General features: G+C 42.9%; 1 long non-coding RNA gene across 1 annotated transcript in view; it reads left to right on the top strand.

Annotated features, from left to right (window-relative positions):
• The window catches only part of LOC109282202 (uncharacterized), an 80,422-nt gene that overhangs the window by 16,081 nt on the left and 43,836 nt on the right, over positions 1-20,505 (top strand). Inside the window, exon 2 of the long non-coding RNA XR_002089116.2 lies at positions 16,073-16,171. This is a non-coding gene — a long non-coding RNA (uncharacterized LOC109282202). The remainder of the gene's footprint in view (positions 1-16,072; positions 16,172-20,505) is intronic.

The following is a 20,505-nucleotide window of genomic DNA, read 5'->3' as shown; positions in this document are numbered from 1 at the left end:
TCCCAACCCTGGGAAGGCAAAGGGTCTCAAAAGAGCTACAGCATCACAAGGCTAGGACTAATGACACCGGATCACACTAGTTCACACCCAGATTTCAACTTGTTGGTGCAGAGGAAGCCTGCAATTCTGATCCCGGGCTCCCCCTGCACTGGCAAGTAGTAATGGTATGATTGGGATCTGATCCCTGATTTTGGAAATCGGGTATCCTTCTGTGCACGTGTGACATAGCAGGAGGTGCAACTGTTGGGATCAGGTGTAATGTGAATGTAGTGTGTAACAGCAGGAGGACCTAGGGTGGTGTCTGCAGAACTGTACTGACAGTTAATTTGGATTGCAACTCCCAGAAAGCCCCAGGGGCTGGGGAATAAGAGAAAAAAGAAAGAGGAAGCTTGAGGCTGGAGTAAAGGGAACAGAGAGCAGGGGGTACATGGAGCTAGTCCACCCTACACAGAGGAGAGTACAGTGGAGCTGGAGACCTCACTAGGTTGATCAACCAGGACTGTGGACTAAAGGAGCTGGACTCAGATTTGGGGGTAGGTGCAGGGTGCTGTGCGAGGGCTGTTGGGATTTAAGGCTTGTTTGGGGACACCTCTGGAGGTTTTGGGGGGAAATTAAGGTGCTGAATGTTACTGCGGTATTGATGTTTCTTTACCTTTTACCTTTTCTGTCCCTTTGGCCCACTGGCTTGTGACCCTAACCCCTATGATTTTGTGTATAAAAGTGGGAACTCCCGCTTGCTTCTTGCACTAGTTCCTGAAGCTGCAGGGTTGGGACCCAAGGAATGGATCCTATCATGCCATTACATGAATGTGTGCTCAGGGCCTTAGCCATTTTATTTGTGAGAAACCAGCTAGAAATCTCTCTCAACCAACAAAGAAAGCCACATTCAAAATTTATGCCCTCTACTGATCTCTGCCTAGACCCCTCTTTAGGAATTCAAACACTAAGAAACTCAGGCACCTGTACACAGAGGGTACAGCCGGTACCTATACTAGGTGGTGCTGGAGTAGTTTGTACAGTGCTTGTACCATACCTCTAGCAGATGTTAAATTCATTGCTATGTAACCAATCTCATAACCCATTTCGTAAAGCCTGGGTTAATACCTGGAAACCAAAAGCTATGAGTTTAGGTTTTTTAATGTGATCAGCAAGAAGAGCTCCAGCAGGGCAGGCTCTTCAGGGATATCTTCTCTGATAACTTGTTCAGTGAGTAAACTCATGTTTCAAAGAGTAAACTCACAATTTCCCCACCATCTCCTGTAGTATAGTATATTATATCTCTAGTCTAGTATAGATGAACTAAATTGGATTTTTAGATTAAAAAAATATTTGACTCCTTTCCACCACACACACTATTTATCCAGCTGTGACCTGGTACCCAGAGGTACCTATACATGTGCTGCAAAGCTGCTCCGACCACTGTAATTACAAATGCATGGGAACAGACTCAACTAATTGAATCTGCTAGAGCATGGTAATTACCACACTCCAGCAACTTCAGTGTCATGTGTATTATCATCCCCATGCTGAAAAATGGTGGTGGGGATGCTTTAACTAAAAGATCATTTAACAAGATTCAGTTAAGGCACTCCCACTGCCATTTTTCAGTGTGGGGATGCTGATACACATGATACTCTGGGCACTTTAATTAGAGTGGCTCTCAGAAGCCCCACCCTCCACCCCCTCCACCATCACCTCCTGGAGCATGTGTATAAATGCCCTAGATACAATTTTCAGCTAAAAGAATGCACCATAGTGGAAAGGTGGGAGAAGAAGGTGTTTTGAGGGCAGAGGTGACAGCAGATGATATGGGCCAACTGCTACTTATTTTTCTGCATCATGTTGGATTCAGAAAACAAGTTGTCTAGATGCAACAATTAGGGAAGTGAACTAAGAAAGGAGAGCGGCGGGGGGGGGGGGGGGAAGGTTAATATAGCTCCGCATCTTTTATTCTTTAAAACAGCCTCAGATTGATTTGGGAATAGGACTACTGCTTAAGCCTGTTACTATTTTTATCTTACTAGTTTATCCAAATCCCTGTATGCTTCTCCCAAGGGTCAAATAAAGTTCAGAGCTGCATGCATGAAAACCCTGTTCTTTAGTTCATCCTGACCATTATTAGGTTTAGCATTCAAGGCCCTTTAAAAAATGACCTTTTGAGAAAAGATCTGAAAGAAGACTGAGGCATTCTCACACCATCAACAGATGAGGCATTCGCATCTTCCGCACTGAGGACAACATGGGAACAGCCATCACCACCAAAGATGCAATGCAGAGTGATTGTTGTGGGAGACTCCCTGCTGTGAGGGACAGAAGGTGTCACCTGTCATCAAGGCCCCATTGCTCAAGAGGTCTGCTGCTTTCCAGGAGCCAGAATCCAAAATGTGACGGCAAGAATACCAAAACTGGTCCACCCTATAGATCACTACCCCATGCTTCTAGTCCAGGGGTAGGCAAAATACGGCCAGCAGGCCAGATCAGGCCAGGCCATTCTATCTGGCCCGTGGGGCCCCTAAAAATTTAGAAAATATTTATCTGTCTTTGGTTCCTGTCAAAAATGACAGGAACCAGGGTCAGTAGGACCCAGGGGAAAGCTGGCGGGCTCCAGCAACAGCAAGACCCCCCCCCTGGCCCCACCCCCCCAGCCGGAAGCCCCAGTAGGGGCTTCTGGCCTGGGACCATGTGGCTGCACTGCACCAGAACCTCAGATAAAGGGTGGGGGGGAGGGCAGGGAAGGAGCCCAGGGGAGAGGCCGCTTTTTTCCATGCTCAGCACCACCTTATAACCCACCCCTGCTGCCAGCCTGGGCCCTGCACCGGCTCTGGGCTCACCTGTCGGGGTTGCACACAGTGGCAACAGCTGCAGCCCCCCACTTGCTGCGCTGGGCAGTGTTTGCTGCTGCTGCCCTCCCAGAGCTCATGAGCAGGGCAACCCAGAGGCAGCAGTGGCAAACACTGCCCAGCATGGAAAGGGGGGGGTGTTGCACAGCTGCTGCCACCACAGTGCAGCCCCAACAGGCAAGCCTGGATCTGGCGTGGGGCCCAGGCTGGCAGTAGGGGCAGGTTACAAGCTGGTGCTAAGCACAGGAAAAGCGGCCCCTCACCCACTTGCAGAGGGACAGAAAATCTGAGATGATTAGGGGTGAGCTCAGCTGTCTTATGGAAATGCCAGGAACATGGGCAGCAAACAGGATGAACTGGTACTCCTCTGGCAGATGAAGAATTTGACTTCATTGTATTGACGGAGACTTGGTGGGACAATACATATGACTGGGCAGTGGATATTGAGAGCTACAGGCTCTATAGAAAGGATTGGGTTGGGAAGAAGGGTGGAGGGGTAGCCCTCTATGTGAAAGAGCAGTACCCCTCCCTGCACGTTACATTTGATTGCAGGGGAAAGTCCCTTGAGATCCTCTGGGTCAAGATACAAGCGGGGTTGGGAGAAGAAGACCTGATGATGGGACTCTGCTATAGGCCTCCCTACCAAGAAGAGGAGAATGACCAGGCATTTTACAGGCATTCTACATTCCATCCCCATGTGGTCAAAAAGGGCCAAGAGACCTGCCTGGTTCAACAGGGACATTAGGGAGCTTCTTAAAAAGAAAAAAAGAAGCATACATGCAATGGAAAAACAGTTCTGCATCCAGAGAAGAGTACACCCATCCGGCCAGGGTCTGCAGATATGAGACAAGGAAAGTCAGGTCATGCATAGAAATCAAACTGGCAACTGAAATTGGAGATAACAACAAGTCCTTGTATAGGTAGGAGCAAGAAAAATTCATACTCCACTGTGGCTCCCTTACTGAGTATGAAGGGGAAGCCCACAGCTGATCCCTGTGAAAAGGCAGTGCTCCTTAATATTTTGCATCAGTATTCCCGAAACCAGGTGAGAACTGGTCACCTGTCTAGAGTTCCACAGAATACAGCAATGACAGCAGTCCACATAAAATCAGCCCTGAACAGGTGAAAGTGCTCCTAGAACATTTAGACAATTTCAAATCAGCTGACCCAGACGACCTGCATCCAAGAGCACTGACAGAACTGAATGAACTCATAACAGTGCCTCTGGGAAGTCTGTTTGGAGAGTCATGGTCCCTAATGACTGGAAGAAGGCTAACATGGTACCCATCTTTAAGAAAGGGAAGAGGACAACCCTGCTAATAATAGGTCAGTCAGTCTGACTTCATTCCTGGGAAAAAATCTTTATGAAAGGGGCCATCAACCAGAAGTTCACAACTGGTGCGTACTGACAAACAATGAGCATGGCTTTGTCAAGGGGAGGTCATGCCTAACAAACATGGTGTCCTTTTGTGACCAAGTAACTACCCAGCTGGACATGGGACAGGAGGTGGATATCATCTACCTAGACTTCAGCAAGGCCTTTGATACTGTTTCCCATGAAATTCTCTCAACCAAGTAAGAGGGTACTGGGCTAGACCAGGCTACAGTGAGGTGGGCTGGCAACTGGCTCAGTGGCCAATCCCAGTGAGTTGTAGTTGATGGGGTGGCCTCATCCTGGAGGGTTGTTTCCAGTGGTGCCCCTAGGGATTAGTACTTGGGCCCATGCCCTTCAACATCTTTATCAATGACCTGAATGAGGGAGTAGAAAGTGCAATGATTAAGCTTGAGGAGGACACCAAGCTATGGGGACATGCAGGCGCATTTGAAGACAGAGTGTGAGTGCAGGTATATGGTGGGGTATGCATGTGGGACTCACCCTATGAGCTCACACACACGCACTCTGTCCCTCCTTCCCTCATTGCATGGATGCATGTTTGTGCACACAAATACCCTCCTGCTCTTGGCCCTGGGGTACTGGCGTGGGTCCCATGCTCCTGCGGTTTGACCATGCAGCCGGGAGCCACACAGTACAGGAGTGGCTGGTGGACGGGCAGGGAAGCGGTGAACACAGCCTCAGGTGGGGGGCAGAGGGAGTGAGCAGGAATGCAGCGATAGTTTGGTTGTGAGCGTGGGGGCCATGCCGGTGTCCCTGGGCCAGCGCTAGTGGGGCCCAGGCTGGTAGGGATCTATGGAGACAGGCTGGGCTGCACCAACAGGGAGAAGAGGAATCCAGCCTGACTCCAGAACCCCTTCCAGATCAGGCCCCATGTCCCTGCCGCCCTGCTCTGGTCCCCACTGGAGCTGGCCCTGGCCCTATAAGCTTCTTATAGGCAGAGGTTTCCAGGTGTGGAGGGGGCGGGGGCAGGCTGGGCTGTTAGGTTCTGCTGGCTTCCCCTGGGTCTTACTGCCCCTGTCTCCTATCATCTTTGACAGACAGCCAGGAGCAGATAAATATTTATTTTCTAATTTTTTTAAGGGCCCTGCAGGTCAGATAGAATGGCCTGGTGGGCCAGATCTGGTTGGTGGGCCGTATTTGCCAACCCCTGTTCAATTCTATGATTCTATAAGATATGGTGGGACCTTATGCCAAGTTATAGGCCACTTGAGTATGTAGTGTGGCAGGATGTCACTGGCAGCCCAGATTGTTAGCTTGGCCCAAAAGTGTTTGGGCTTCATTGGTGGAGGAAGTTTTTGCTTCCCCGCCAATCAGGGGAAGGCAAAAGGAAGGAAGCCCTGCCCTGAGCCAGGGTTGAGGTAAAAGAGAGGACTTGAGAGGTAACTAACCCCTTGGGCTTCCTCATTGGTCTATTCCCAATCTGGGGCAGAGCCTCCAGAGGGAATAAAAATCCGCATGCCGAGCACACGGGCGGCTTTCAGCAAGGGATGACAAAGATGGGGCTTATGAAAAGCTGATAGAGCTGACCAGCATGGTATAGCAGTTGCCCCAGAAGCACCCAGAAGATGCCTCCACCAAATGGGAGCAACAAGTGGCTGTGTCCCAGCCCCGCCATGGAGGGAGCTGCAGTGTTGGTGCACAGATCAGTACACGGAGGGTCTGGGAGTGGACAGGACTTTGGTGGCTGCACGAGGCAATGCAGGTCCTGAACCCTGCATGAGGCAGAAGCCCTTAGTGCATGGATTGGTGCACAGGGCTTGTGGACCCAAAGGGACCACCACAGCTACACAAGGCAACACAGGTCCCCAACCCTGCACAAGGTAGAAGCCCTCAGTGCATGGATTGGTGTACAGGGCTGGAGAGGTTACAGAACTGCACAAGGCAGCTCAGGTCTCTGACTGCGAGTGGCAGAGGTCCCATGGTGCACAGATTGGTGTATGGGGTTGGTAGAGCTGAAAGGGACCACAGTGGTTGCACAAGGCAGTGTGCATTCCCAACCCTGCACAAGGCCCTTGGTGCACAGCAGTGGTGATGCATAGGGGGTGCACATGCCCCCCTGAGAGCATTGGTGCACCCTGTCACAGCAGCATTCCCCACTTAGGTGGTGGGTTGGGGGGGCAGATGGGAGTGCTGGTCCCCCCCTGAGAGCACCAGCCAGGGAGAGGGGGCACAAGCAGAAGTGCCACGGGCACTTCTGGGCGTGTCCCTGGCCCTTGTGGGCAGCATTCCCTCTTGGAGCCAATTTAGAGGGAATGCTGCTTCTGGGTTGGTGCGTGTGACCAGCTACAGGGGGAATCCCTCCTCCCCACCCTGGTTATTGCAATTGGCCACTGTGAGGCAAGTGCTCCCCCACCCCCTCAACTCAGAAGGCACCGATAGAAAAATAAGCACTTAAAATTGTTCTTCTCTGTACCCCAAATATAAATAGAAACATTTGGGGGAATACATAATAATATAATTTTTATTTTTTTCCAAGTGGCACAAAAGTATTCTGTTTTGGTTTTTTGTGCCCCATTAGTCATCTGATCTAATCAAACTTGTAACTACTAACTCATGTGGCTTTCACAATTCATCAAGAACTGTGATTACATGTTTTTCAGCTAATGTCATATTCTTATGGAAAGTTCTGGAGGTGCGGGCATATCAATTCTCTTGTTATGTTTAAGGTACTTGTAAACAGCCCACACGCTTACAGCTCTATGCATTTGTTCTCGGTATGACTTTTACACTGTCTGCCTGAACAACAGGCTACTTATACAAGTCCCATATTTAGACATGCATATAGAATGCAGGTTTAATCCTATCATTATAAATGCAGTAATATGCTTAAAATATATCCCACTTAGCAGGATAATAGGGACCTGAACTTTCAGAACTGCCTGTGTTTTTTCTTAAGTGTTTTGCTGAGTGTTGTTCCTTTCCCTTCATTATCTTTTGGTTATTGCATGCACATGCACAATCTCTTAGGGCATGTCTACACCATGAAAGGAGTGGAAGGGACCTTTTGAGTTATTAAAACCAATCCTCTTCTGTTGCAAGAAAATGCATTAAATAATCCCATTAACAAATTGATCAAATTCCATCATAAAATCAGTTAGGAGTGGTGAGAAGATAAAGGCTACAGGAAGGCTGTTCCAGAACCTCATTATGCTATTGCTTAGAAATCTTATGTTTTCCAGACTAAAATATTATGTATGACTAGTTCATGCCCATTTGTTCTTGTTTTCTAGTTTAAATGGCTCTTATTCCTCCCTAGTGCTTGCCTTCTCCCCCTCAAAACAATTCTCTTGATAGACAACAATCATATCTTCTCTCAGCCATCATTTTGCTAAACTAAACTTATGTTCTTCCTGTCTCCTCTTGTAAGACAGATGCTCCATTTCCCTGATCAGCCTAGCAGCCCTCTTTTGGACAGGTTCTATCAAATTCATCTGTCTTGACCCTGGTGACTGGAATCATACAGCATTCCACAACAGAGTTATTTTTATTGTCTTATACAGTGGCATTATTTCTACACTAGATATACCTGTCCTCATATATCCTGAAAACATATTTTTATGTTTTATGGTCACATCACATTGGTTGCTCATAAATCATCCTATGATTGATACTACTATGTCTTTCTCCTCTGATGTTATTTCCAAATGATGAGCTCCTGGATTACAGCAGATGTTGTTATTAATCCCTAAATTCATGATCTCTTTCACTCTGTAGTATGAAATTTCATTCCATTTCTATTAGTTATCTTAGTCTTCAAAGCTATCCAGTTCTTTCTCTAAGATATTCTGCTCAATAGTGTAACAGGGGGAGGTCACAAACAGGATAGTAGCCATGGGTGCCAAGGTATGTGGGGGCCTAAGGGCCCTGGCCATCCTCAGGAAGAGGGCTGTCACCTATAATGCATAAAACTTTCCAGATGTCCATCATTTTAGCACCCCCCAGCAAAAATAAGTTGGTGCCTATGATAACAGCCTTACCAGTGGCAGTGACCCAGTGTGTGGCTGCTCAAGCGCCCAAATACGCCTCTGATTCTGCTCCAACTCAGTCAGCAAACTTCATGAGTACATTCCTACTTTCTGTGCCAGTGTCATTACACAAAAATGATAAAGTCAATTAGCACAAGGCAAATCTTTGAGGAACTGCACTAGTAAACTCTCTTCAGCCCAATGAATTCCTCTTTCAGCAGAACTTTGTTGTTGTCTTCCCTCCTTAACTGGTTCCTTTCCCACCTTAAATTCTTATCTTTAATCTCCATTTTCTCCAAAGTAACTACTGATTTCCCATGAGGCACCATCTCCAAATATTTTACTTAGTCATGCTGATTAGATTTACCACAATTTCCTCATCTAGAAAATCACTTATTTTATGAAAGAAAGATGTCAGATTAGTCTGACATCATCCATCTTTATTAAACCCATGCTGAATTTTAATTTATTTTCCATTTACCTTCATGTCTTTAATTGTTCTTTCCTTCAAAAGTATTCTAAAACCTTGCATATTGTTGAAGCCAAACTAATGAATCTTTAATTGTATGGGCTATCCCCCCTGCCTTTATTAGAGACAGTAAATTTGCTAATCTCAGTTAATATATACTGCCCTTGATTTCACAGACATATTTTATAAACCTTGAAACTGATCTTGAGATTCATGTACCAGTTCATTTCAGTACTCTGAAATGGAGATTGTCTGCACTCATGTTAGGATGGCTAGTAAGTCTTCAAGGTTTTCTTCCATTGTGGTTGGAGTGATTTCTATCTCTATGTACTTATTCCTATTAGCCATCCTATTTTCCCCTCATCTTGAGTAGTACCAACCTCAGTGAAAACAGGGACATTATTTTTGGTCATGTGATGACAAAGCTGAGATTTGGTTTGACCAGCCCCAGATTTTGTAGTATTTTTCAGTGTTGCCTGAATCTTCTGAATTTTTGTTGATAGCACAGACTTTTTCATTTTCTTGTGACTTTCAGGGTTTTGTTATGCAAAAATTAAATTAGCGATGAAGATTTTTAAAAGAGAAAAACAGTCTTAAAGCTTAGTTTCCAAGCATGTATAAGCAGAAGTTCTAGGCCCCCATCATCCTTGTTGGACAAGGTTAAAGTGCTTGATTTTTTTCAAAACTCAGATAATATATAGTTTGAAGTCAGTTTGTATTTGGACCAAAGATTGGAGTTGGTGTTACTTTATTTGAATTGGTTGGATAATCGCTATTATCACATCTAAGGGTTAATAAAAATATTACTGAAGGATGTCTGTGCTTCCAGTAGGGTGGCTATATTGCCATTTGGGGTGGGGAATTGGGGGGAGGAACTCCATGATGTTCATTACTCTAAATATAAATTTGTTAAAATCAGAACTTTTGCTACCCAAAAGTTACAAAGAGACAACCTACCTTAAAGATATTCTTCAAAGTCATCGCACAATGAGTATCTTCTTTCTCTTGTCTGACTACTTGTCATTCAGTTTATCTAATTCTCTCTCATCCCCTTTAGAGACCTGTTTTAAATTGGTCTGAGGTTCATAGAGCCTTTGTGGTAGGACATAAAACAGAACATTTGGGGAGTCAAGCAGTAGGGATATAAGGTTTATAAAACTATTTCAGGTCAAAATGATAGCACTTTGTACCTTCTATGAACAGAGCTAAATGACTACACAAACTCAAAGATAGCAGGAAACCCATAATACTTTATTAGTGTGTTTGCTTTCCCCCCCTCAGGAGAAAAGCTCTTGTGCTTAAAAAAGAGACCTAGTTTCTCAGAAGACCATCTTGTCGATGTCAGGGGTTGCTTTTGTTTTGTTTCCAGCTTTGCCATGTTCCCTCTATCTAGCTTTGGGGCAAATGACTATAAATTTTTCTGAGCCTCAGATACCCCATTGGTCAGAGAGAGATGATGATGGTGATAAAAATAAATAAGGAAAAGCCTTTTCTTCATAGGGATATTGGGTGAATAAACTCATTGTTAGTGAAGTGCTTTGAAACATTTACATGGTGAGTGCCTAAGTGCAAAGTATTCCCATAAAAGTCTACATCCATCTTGTTCAAACTTAAAAGGACCCTGCACTAAAAATATCACTGTCAAAAAAGAACCAGCAGTGATCAAAAGTTTTTGAACTCAGCATCTCAGAAGGTTCTTAACTGGCCCATAACCGGGATGTATATCCTGTCCACCCTCCATATGTATCCCTTGTACAATCCTTAAAGCTCTGTTTTCCATTGTGCTGCCAATGAATATTAGAAGGTATAATTTTGCACACACAGCTGTACGTGCCTATGCAATATTTAGTCAGAAACAATGGCAGTACACAAGAGACTGTAGGTAGCATACAACCTGGCAATTGGAATTAGCAAAGTGAAAAGCCATTCTTCGGGAATGCACGTGAATTAGATTGAGGTACAGTAGTTTAGCATTTGTTGCTGATGGGGACATTATTTTGGTCTTGCATTGTACTTAAAAATAGATCTTTTTGTAACGTGCTGAAGAAAGGAGCTTGCCTTCCAAAAAAAAAAATCAGAAGGCAATTCTTCTATTTAATTTTTATGAAAGATTTTCAGTTTTCTTACTGCCTTTATTCCAAGCACAAAGGTGAAGAGATGTTGGCTATAATACCTCACGAGGTGTCTATTTATTGCGGGGGGAGGGGGGAGGGGTTAGGCCAGTTTCACTTGGAGTAGATGTTGGCTGGAGGCAAATTCTACAGATCTCAGGTTTTATAAAACATTTAAAGCTTCCTAAGACTTTGAAGTGTTCTCTCTAAATTATATGAGTTTCTGACTGGATATTTTTCCCACCTGCTAACCAGCTAATAGAATATGAGCTGGGAACAATACTTGCCCTTTTATCCTACAATATATAGCCACCATTTAACAGAGAAGGAAAGCAAAGTTACCTAACTGTGAAATAGAGTGTTTCAGATGTTAATTGATAATAAAAATGAAATTGATAAACATGGTTGGAAATAAGAAGGGTAAATTCAGCCACTACAAGAACTTTTTCTGTTTTCAAGATATCCTTTTTTTTTCCTAGAGAGTATAAGAGGGGGAAATTTGGTCATCTACAGTTGAGCCCTTGTCATATAAAGATCTATGTTATGCATGCTCTAGCTTCCCACTTTCGATCTATGCTGATTCTCTTGCTGGGAAAAGAAATAGTCATGATACCATCTGGAGAACAGATAACATTCTCTTCTTGAGACTTATGTTCACACATATTTTAAAGCCACAATAATGAACATGCCTGGCCCTATGACCCTAGAATAGAAATTGATAGGTGAGTATCAATATACTCTTGGGCCCTCAGTGCCTAGCTTCTTGTTCATTTTTTGCATCTTGTTTGAGTTGCTGTGAGATTTGTTTCCTCCTCCAAAGGCCCAAAAACAATAATGAAAATAGACTTTGTGGTGGTCTAATTTTGTTATTAAAGGGCGTGTCTACATGTCACCCTATGGTGACGTTGTTACTGCACCATGCTTTAGTTCTTATAAAGGAAATACTAAAGCACGGCACACTAACCATGTACTGTTCTGCACACATGGCACACAGCTAGTTTTCGCCACTACTTCACCATAGCGACATGCTAAAAAGGAGGAGTGTGCTGCTACAGCAAAGTAGCTGCTGGTCACATGTAGACCTATGTCACTCTATGTTGCTGTAGAGATGCACTATGGCAATGTATCATGTTGCTACAGCGAAATAGGGCGACATGTAGATGAACCCAAAAAGTAACCAATGGTTTTGGCAGCTACAATGAGATGGCACAGCCCTGTTTGAATTAATTCTTGGAATATGATAGCTTCTTAAGATAATTTCTAACTTCTAAATTCTGTTGCTTTCAATATGTCAAAAAATTGACTAAAAATAAGCATTTATTTCTCTTTAAAATAATCCCTGAGTAGATTGCAATGTATGATGCATGTGTAAGAAAAACATATGAGAACAGTAAACACAAATGAAAAGGTTGTAGGTAAGGGAAAGGAAAACAAAGCTTCCATGTAATGCATACCTTAAAAAATGCCATGCACAGTAAAGAGCTAAAGAGAAATTATTAAGGTATGTCCAATATATTTTTATCAATTAAATATCATTTTAAAGGGAATCTTTTCTTGTTTGATGGGAAGTAAAACTGGGGGAGGTAGAAGGAAGATGAAGTAGAATGACAGAGGAAGGGAGAGACTATACAAGAAAGAAATAGTGGTAATAGGGGGAGGATGGAGGGAGGGAGAAAGGAATATGCGAATGACGCAGGAGCAGTATGGAGGATCAGGAGAATGTTATGGGGAGACATTGTTTATAATGGGATTACTGGTATGGGATTAAAGAAATTAACTTTTTCAGCTGGAAACTAGCATCTTTTAGATGAAATATTCAGATAGCACTAGTAAAAGAGAGCTAGTCTATGTGGGTGGCTCAGGAAGATTAAGGGCCATGTCACATATTACACATAGCATGTGTTAAATGAAAAAGATACATATGTTCAAGCAGTAAAACACATGCTAAATACACTCATATTGTAGCAAAGTCACAATTTTTTGCATCAGAAGTATCTCTAGATCGTATTAAGTGACATATGCTCAGCTATTGTTGGACCATTCCATGGAGATAATACAAGTGATTTTTCAGCCCTCAACCAGTTCTGACATCATCCAGGGACCTAGCTGCTGTACCAAGCCTGCGGGTAGGATAAGGAAAGCCACCCATGTCAAGAGGAAGGATCCTGGATCTTCAACTTGTCAGGCTTTTGACAGGAAAAAGAATTCAGTTGAGAGCCTGCAGCCCCAGAGGGTCCTGCAGTTGGGACTTGATGATCACCTGATTGTTGGTCTGCACTGTATTGGAGTCAGCTGAAGACTCTCATTAGTGTGGGTACTAGGACTGACTATCAGCAAGCCATGCATGTTAAAGATTGTAGTAAACATTACTGTGAGATGGCTCAGAACACTTTCTAACTTTCAATACTGCACAGGTTTAACATATATTATGTGTCCCGTGTGGCAAGCCCCTAGCACTGCTATTGTTGCTTTTCTATGGTACTGAAGCTTTGAAGCTCTAATTTAGTGACTCCTATATGGAAGCTGGCTAGTGATAGGAGATTGCCAGTTATATCCAGGGCATGTGGCATCTTGAGTTGTTGGGTAGAGAAGAAGGTAGAGGCAATTTATTTATTTTAAAAATCATGTTATGAAGTCTTCAAAGTCTTCAGAATGCTGACTTTTGAACACTGAGCAATAGTATATCTCTATTCCATCCTTTTTAACCTCTTTTCTGAATTCAGTTTGTATTTTATTTTAGCATTTCTTGTGCTCAGAAGTTTAAAGGAATGTATTGCTATGTATACCCAAATCAAATCCACAGATAACAATCCACTACATTCTTTAACTCCATTTTGTCTTATATGCTATACCAAAGAGTGCCCATCCAACTTTCTGAGGATTCTAACAAACATCTAAAATTGTAATATTAGGAGATGGAAAACATAAATTGTTCAAAACTGTTTGTTCCACTTTTTCCTTCCCTACCTTACATCATATTCTTACTTGGCATGAGATGAATACAGTTAACCCATCCAGCATAATGTGAGGGGGGCCTGAGGGAAAGGTTGAAAGGAAGAGGGCTATTTAGTCTGGAAAAAAGAAGACTGGGGTGGGGGGGCATAAGTCTTCAGGCACCTGAAGGGTTAGTATAGAGAGGATGAAGGCTTTTCTCTGTGACTGTAGGGTACAGGATTAGAAGTAATGGCCTCAAGCTTCAGTAGGGGAAATTTTAGGTTGGTGATTAGGAGCAATTTCCTTACTATGAGGGAGGAGTACTGGAGTCCTTACTCAAGTACTGGAACAGGCTGCCTAGAGAAATTGTGGAATCTCAATCCTTGGAGATTTTCAAAAGCAGGTTAGAAAGATGCTTGGCCAGGATGGTTATTCAAAGGTGATCCTTCCTTGAACAGGGATGACATCATAAGGTCCCTTCTATCTTTCCTGTCCTATGGTCCTATGAATGTAGGCTATTTCAGCCCCTGGTATGGCAACAGCTTTCTGAATGCAAATATTTTTTTTTCCTGGGAACACACTACCAGCAGCTCACTCCCTATTATGATAAAGTAGGGCAGAGCTCAAGAGCCTCTGAAGAGTGCAACTGTGGATGAATAGCATAGCAGGAGAGGAGAACTTTTAATTAGACAGGTTCTAAATAGTTTAAAACCAAATTGCTTAGGTTAAAACAGCCCTGTTTGACTGTAGGTGGAAGGAAATGTGCAATCAGCATGGAGAGCTGCTAAGATACTCTCATTTTCAAAGTTTCTTGCAAGAAAGTTGGATGCTTTTTCACCCTGGAGTTTCAAAATAAGTCAATTTTCTCCTTCCTGCATCTTAATGTGAATACTCCAAAACAGCATTGAAAACTGAACAAATTGAGAGGTCAGCTTGTCAAACAAGACTGAGGCATGATGTTGAGGAGATTCTGTTTACTTCCATAGTCTTTTTTAGGCTCCACAGGAAAGGAAAGGCCCCCGTGTCCCCTAGAAACTCCTGCTGTTTTATATGCTATATTAATTGATATGTAGTGTATAATGGTTTAAACGCAGAGCATATGCGGAAAAGCAGAGCTAAGGCTAGGATTCTAATTTTTGACTTTGCACGTACTTACTATCTCTCTGGTTGATTTCTGCATCCTATCTTTGCATTAATACTAGACTTGTCCAGTGTTTTTATATATGACCAAGAGGCATGAATGGAAGTATCCTAATTTAAAATGAGCCAGCCATTATACCACACTTTTTAGATAACTATTAGTGTGGCTTTTGGAAAAAATGGCATGGAAAAAGGACCCCTTGCTCTTACAGTTTTATGATGTTCCTTAATTTTTCCATTCCCTGCCCCCCCCCAACGCGCGCGCACACACACACACACTTCCTTGTGTAAGGAGGACTCTATCTTTTTTTGTCTTTTTTTTCATCTTTAGTGCATTTTGGAGGTAAAGTGTAAAGATTAAGGAAGAGGCAACCGAAAAGCCATATCCAGGAAGCAGAACTGGCTTTTAAGTGTGAGTTATAGCCCCCAGGACACTCTGCAAGATAATATTAGAAAAGGCAATTATTCAATCTGGAGCAGTTTTTCAGAATAAGATCTCTATAATGATCACTCCACTTCAGCCTTCCATTATGCTGAACCGTCTATAATGCTTCACCCAAAAGATCAAGACTTGCTTTCCTTCTTTCTTTTCTGAAAGAATTATTTTCCAACCTCTCCCTCCTCTGAATAGGATGCTCCTATTTGTGCCCCTATAAATCCTGAGCCTATTTATTTTTCTCTGCCTTCGCATTTTATCAGTGATGTTCAGTACAATAGAAACAGTGCCCAAAACCCTCTCCTGGTACTGTGACCATTAGGAGATGTAGAAGGACACTGAAAGGCTTTACTGACATTACTGGTTCTGAAGACTAGTAAGCAGTAGGACATAATGGCAGCCCAAAAATTGAGAGCATATGTATTTTACAGTGGGTATAGCATTTGTAACAGGAAGGTTAACTGAGGTCTGTGGAGCAATTTCTCTCCCTTTTACCAGCATATAATGTAGTTGACATGTTACAATTCTCACAGATAACAAGTCTGGGGTTTATGCCAAGCTGACTCCACTAAATCCACAACACTGAAAGTTTGTTTACTTTTTTTTTCACTATACTCTTAATCCTTGGCATTTGAGAATGGAAATGGGGGGCTGTGATTGACCTCTTCCTACTCCTAAGACTTCTAAAGTAAGGAAATGACTGATCAGAGTCTTAGACTAAGAATTGGTGGAAGAAAGCTGGGAAAGACATTTGACCCATGTGCTTTGTTTTAATACACAGGAGAGGAAAAATTGGGTAAATGAGAAGACATCAATAAATAAAGCAATATCAGAACAACAGGAAGGACAGAACACTAATATTATCAAGAGCAATTATCAGGTAAGAGATCGCATTCAGCTAACAGACTTTATTTAATCTTGCTGGAAAACTGGGTATGGTTAGTAAGAAACAAGTGAAATGTATGCTAACTTAAGGAACCTGGGCAACAAAATGAAACAACTAGAACGACTGGTGCAGGATGTAAGATGGTATCTTAATGGGATACCGGCTTTGAAACATTCATTCTTTGGAAAATTTAGAAGCAAAGGTAATTGTGGAGGGCAATGCTATACCTTATCACAGCATTAAAAAGCTGGGGTTAGAGTTTTAACAGAATTGGTTTGGGGGAAAAATGCTTGAAAACAGTGATGAAATAAATTCTACTGGAATAATGACAGGGTTTGGCTATATATAATTGAAAGACGAATTCAAGCCAGACCATGTGCAGAGAAGGGGTACTTAGGCGGATCAAGGGAACAGGCAGCCAAAAAGGAGACTAAAGAGTTTGGCTTGCTTAGCTTATCACTATGAAGGCTGAAAAGAGATGATTGCTCTCTACAAGTATGTCAAGAGGTTATGCATCAGGGAGATCATCAAGCTTTTGAAGCTAAAAGACAATTGACACAAGAATAAATATGCATAAACTGATCTTGGATAAGTTTTTACATTGGAAATTAGAAGAAGCTTCCAGCTGCCAAAGTGAGGTCTTCCAAAAAGAATAGTGGAGGCAAAAACCCTGATCCATCTTATGATTGAGCTTGATTAATTTATAAAGGGGGTTATATGTTGTGCTAATCTGAAATAATAGCCGTTAACTCCTGCCCTATGTTCAAAGGGATTAAGGGTTTACAAGGCATCAGTTGTTCCATGCTTTCTTTTTGTCCATTCTACTGTATTGCAGTAACTGTGGAACAGCTGATGCAGACTAAGTCCCTGCCCCCTTGGAATTCATTGTAATTTGTTGGTTTGTCTTAGTGGGTATAGTAGGAACCTGGTATGTGATTGTCCAGGAGCTGAATAAGCACTTGACATGCATAGCAGGACAGCACTTCTGAGCCCAAACAACTAAAAATCCAAATATAAGACACATGAAGTGAGGAGAAAAGCAGTGTGTATGTGGAAGCTAAGAGGGCAGTAGTTAACAGTGATGTCATGCAGTAACTCATCACGGCATGTTGCAGGTCATGTTAACTTTATGATGTATGTACAGAGATCTTCTGAAAGTGGTGTACTTGCGATTAGTTTTCATGCACAACACTTGGACACTTTTGCCTCTGCTTTTAAGAATATAAAATGAAATGCTAAAATGTCAGAGGAGGAGGGGGAAAGTATACTTAGCATAAATGCGGCAAAGATTTCATCTGGCAGAAGCCTATTAAAAGTGTGCATTTACTATGAAAAGTGACGTGTGCATGGGCAAGAGGGGAGGTGTGGCTCTTGTTGTTTTTATAAACAAGCCTACTGCACCACTGATCTTGGAATAATAGACCCTATGGTCACATCCAGAAAAGCATGCATGTGCAGGTTGCGGTGCCGCAAACTACTTGCAGTGCACACTAATTAGCAGTGCAGTGGTGGGTTTTTGGCACCTAGAGAACCTAGTGTCAAAAAAAAAAAATGCTGTGAAAAAAACCCAATGTAGTGCCTGTAGCAGCAGTGTGCACCACCAGAAACAGCCTGGCCAGCCAGACCAGACCCATACTCTGGCTGCTGGTCAGGCTCTGAGCGGATAGCTAAGCTCTGCTGCTGCCCTGGAAGGTCCCCAGGACCCCAGGTAAGGCTGCGGGGGCCAGCACAGGTGCTGGCCCCAGCCTCCCCTACCCCATCTGAGTCGATTTGCCATGCACCAGAGGGAATGTGCAGGGGCATGCCCTAGCTCAAAAAGCAGTGGCACATAGTTGGGCTGCTGTTGTTTGTCCTGTGGGAAATGTGTGTCCCTGAATGTGCAGGCTCATCTGGATGTGCACTACAGGTGCATTACTACTGTCTTCCATTTGCAAAAAAAACAAGAAGATTTTGTTTGGGCAAGTTCCTTTGGAATTCTTCAGAATCCAGAAGGACTAGTGCTTATGCCTCTGATTTCAGGAGGACCTGGAGGCATGATATTTGAGATTAATGGCATAATTACTGGCAATAGAAGAGAAGAGAACAGACTGATTTCAATCTCCATAGCGGAACAGAGACTATGTGTGGGACGGAGAGGCTTCTGACATGCAGCCTGGAGAAAGGTGAAGCCTGACTTGAGTTCAGTCTGCATAAGTAGTTGTTTAAGGGAGATGCTGGGGTCTAGGAGTGATGAAATAGTGTTCTCTTGTGGGACTGGCATTAGTAGTGGGAGGTGCATGCCAGTAGGGTTTAAGCTGCCTTACTAAACATGGATTTCTAAAAAAATGGTGGTCCCCTTTTCTCCAGATGCAGGAGATAAGACATTGAGTTTTATGTAAAAAAATAAGATGATAAAAGCAGGAATAATGAAGCACTGGAGAGAGAAGTTTGGAGTCAAAGAAATGTTGGATGTGGTTACACTGGGAAAAATAGGAAAGGAGAAAGCAGAGGGGCAATGTATCATGAGAGAATGTGGAATTACAGAATTGGAAAAGGCCTTCAGAGTCATCTAGTCCATGAACCCTAGGTTGGGGGTGGGGGTGGAAATGCAGAGAGAAGGTAGATTCCAGCAAGGTGCAAGTTGAATATAAGGCAAGGAATATACCCTTGTGGCACAGAAATATAAGATTGTAAGTAGAGTGCAAGATACTGAGAAAATGGGTAGGTAAATAAGAAATTATTTTTTTTTGTTTTTTTGCAAAGCCCTTTAAATCAGAGCTCTTGAGCACTGTTAGTTCATGTAGCAAGCAGTATTACAGTGAAAATGTAGATTAGTTGTTGGATTTCTGCTTCCCAAGAACAAGCGGAAAAGAAGGGACTTCAGAAAGAAATGCTAAAACACATTTTTTAATTAACTAGTCCATAATGAGAAGAGGGAAGGAGAGCAGAGCCTAGAGAATGAAGGGTTAGTTAATATGGAGGATGCTGTAAGGGGGGAAAGGAATGGGGGGGGTGTAGAAGGGCAGAAATGAGAAGAAGAATGCAAGAAAAGAGAATGATTGGAGAGGAAGGAGATAGTCAAGACAGCAATATATTATAAAAGCCTTTCCAAGGAGCAGCTTTACTGAATAGCATGAATGAATGTACCATACAGTATTATAATGAACTTGTTGGCCCATTACACTCCACTGGAAAGGATTGGATTGCTTAACATTCTGGGAGGTGGAGAGGGCCAGTCTAGTCTATGCTAATAAAGAACAGTATGCAACCCAGAGTAGCTAGGAAAAGGAGATGAACTTCAGAAGATCAAAAACAGAGCAGGAGGGCAGGCAGAAGGGGGTGAAAGGCTCATGATAGCAGTTGGGAATTGGCAGCTGTGAGAAAGCCAGTTAATGGATAGCTTAACAGTTGGAACAAAGATCCTGGGTTAGAAAGTCAAACAGACAAGCAGGTACTAGGTAAAGAGATTGTAAATAAAGAGTAGGTAGAGCAAATCTGAACGCTGAAAGAAAAATTATAGTAGTAGGGAGGGGATGACAGGAAGTATTTATTTTAAAAAATAGATATAGTGCAAGATATAAGATGCATCTAACTTGCACTAGCTCCATGGGACAACTTCATTCCCTAATGCTAGAAATTTTCCTTTATGTACAAAAATGTATGTATTTAGCTTGAATGTCCCTTGATAAAACTGAATCAGATCTTTGAGCTCTGATAACTCCCTCACCACCTGCTGCTGAAAAGAAACCTAAGCCTGAGTTCCGATAGCTGCTAAAGATTGCTTGTCACGGCAAAATCCTCATTAGGGCTGGTTAAGGGAATCTTCCAAGATGTGGTAGGGCTTGGAAGATATTTCTTCTGTCCTTTAGATGGCATTTTTGTCTCTACAGGTTAGAGCAGAGCTTCTGGGTACCCAGAGGAGCAGGAAAGGTGACAGAAATACCATGGTATTCCCTGTTTTCTAGAGCTGACTCTAGTTTTATGTCAAGCAGCATTTTCAGCTGATAATCTAAGCATTTTTTTAATCACTTTACCTACCTATCTCAGAGTTTCATATTGACACCTGTGTATCTTAGTATCTGCCAAGAGAAATCAACAATCAAAGTCTCAAGTAGACTTCCTCTGTCCTGACTCAATCAGTGGACCTACAGGACAAGTTAGAATGGCTACAGAGATGAGTCTTTCATTTCTCTGTCATTTATAAATCTCATACTCTTGCTCACATGCTGTCTCTTAAATACCTATACCCCTAAAATGGCAGAATTTAACATCGTTTCACCCCACTGCCTCCTCAACCTATCTTCTGGTAACTTGAGGATAAGTTACTATAGCCATTAAACTAGTGAGTG

Source organism: Alligator mississippiensis, chromosome 5 (genome assembly GCF_030867095.1).
Source record: "Alligator mississippiensis isolate rAllMis1 chromosome 5, rAllMis1, whole genome shotgun sequence".
Taxonomy (NCBI): Eukaryota; Metazoa; Chordata; order Crocodylia; family Alligatoridae; genus Alligator; species Alligator mississippiensis.
This window is presented reverse-complemented; position numbering and strand designations above follow the sequence as displayed.